The 1889-nt window shown below is 47.5% G+C and overlaps 1 non-coding gene across 1 annotated transcript; it reads left to right on the forward strand.

The window, feature by feature from the left end:
• The first annotated feature begins 595 nt into the window (after window positions 1-595).
• LOC115837111 lies at window positions 596-706 on the forward strand. Its single transcript, XR_004032147.1, has one exon. It is a non-coding gene; the product is annotated as a U6 spliceosomal RNA (small nuclear RNA).
• The last annotated feature ends 1183 nt before the right edge of the window (window positions 707-1889 follow it).

Below are 1889 nucleotides of genomic sequence, written 5' to 3' on the forward strand. Positions count from 1 at the left end.
GCATGGTGGCACATGCCTGTAATCCCAGTTACTGGGGAGGCTAAGGTAGGAGAATTGCTTGAACCCGGGCGGCGGAGATTACGATGAGCCAAGATTGTGCCATTACACTCCAGCATGGACAACAAGAGCGAAACTCCATCTCAAAAAAAAAAAAAAAAAAAAAAAAAAGCGTGGTGGCACATGGCTGTAATCCCAGATACTTGGGAGAGTGAAACAGACGAATCACTTGAACTTGGGAGGCGAAGGTTGCAGTGAGCCGAGAATGAGCCACTGCACGTCAGCCTGGGCGACAGAGTGAAACTCTTATCTCAAATAAAAAAAAAAAGAAAGAAAACAGAGAAAGAAAATAGAATAGAAAATAGAATAGATATAATGGTGGTGGCCAGGGGCTGGATGGAGGGGGATATTCTGGGGAGTTAGGTTTCATGGGGACAGAGTTTTTGTTTGAGAGGATGAAAAAGTTCCAGACGTGGATGGTGGTGATGGTTGTACAACAGTGTGAATATGCTTAATGTCATGGAGCTGTACACTTAAAAATCGTTACAATGATAAATTTTACGTTACATATATTTTGTCACAATTAAAAAAAGCAGCAGTACTCACTCACTTTGGCAGCACGTATACTGAAATTGGAACCGCACATAGCACTTTAGCATGGCTCTTGCGCAAGAATGACAAGCAAATTCACGAAGCTGAAACATTCCATGTTGAAACAGCAGCAACAGAAGCCCAGCAATCCCAGTGTCTCTTTGAAATTCTCCATGGCTGGGCCTGGTGGCTCATGCCTGTAATCCCAGCACTTTGGGAGGCCAAGGTGGGTGGATCACGAGGTCAGGAGATCGAGACCATCCTAGCTAACATGGTGAAACCCCGTCTCTACTAAAAATACAAAAAAAAAAATTAGCCGGGTGTGGTGGCGGGCGCCTGTAGTACCACCTACTCAGGAAGCTGAGGCAGGGGAATGGCGTGAACCCAGGAGGCGGAGCTTGCAGTGAGCCGAGATGGCACCACTGCACTCCAGCCTGGGCAACAGAGCGAGACCCCATCTCAAAAAAAAAAAAAAAAAGAGATTCTCCATGGACCCATCCCAGTCTCTTCCTCCTAACCCCCTGAAAGTACCACTATATTTTTGTATTTATCACTTATTGTACCATTGCAGGGTTTTGTTTGTTTATTTGTTTGTTTTTGAGATGGAGTCTTGCTCTGTCACCCAGGCTGGAGTGCAGTGGCACAATCTCAGCTCACTGCAACCCCTACCTCCCAGGTTCAAGTGATTCTTCTGCCTCAGCCTCCCAAGTAGCTGAGATTACAGGTGCCCACCACCATGCCTGGCTAATTTTTGTATTTTTTAGTAGAGATGGGGTTTCACCATCTTGGCCAGGCTGGTCTCTAACTCCTAGGCTCAAGAGATCTGCCCACCTCAGCCTCCCAAGGTGCTGGGATTATAGGCATGAGCCACCGTGTCTGGCCTTTTTTTTTTTTTTTTTGAGACAGTCCCACTCTATCACCCACCCTGCAGCACAGTCTCGGCTCACTGCAATCCCCTCCTCCCAGGTTCAAGGGATTCTCCTGCCTCAGCCTCCCGAGTAGCTGGCATTATAGCTGCGCACCACCACACCCACCTAAATTTTGTATTTTTTAGTAGAGACGGGGTTTTGCCACGTTAGCCCGGCTGGTCCCAAACTCCTGACCGCCCGCCTCAGCCTCCCAAAGTGCTGGGATCACAGGCGTGAGCCACCGTGCGCTGGCCTAGTTTTTATATATATTCTTTTCTTTGGCATGTTCTTTTTGTTTTGAATCATTCACTTGTTTCCTTTTTATTTTTAGAGATGGGGGACTCCCTCTCTCACCCAGGCTGGGGTGCACTGGTGCAATCACAGCTCACTGCA

This window comes from Nomascus leucogenys, chromosome 10 (assembly GCF_006542625.1).
Source record: "Nomascus leucogenys isolate Asia chromosome 10, Asia_NLE_v1, whole genome shotgun sequence".
Lineage (NCBI taxonomy): Eukaryota > Metazoa > Chordata > Mammalia > Primates > Hylobatidae > Nomascus > Nomascus leucogenys.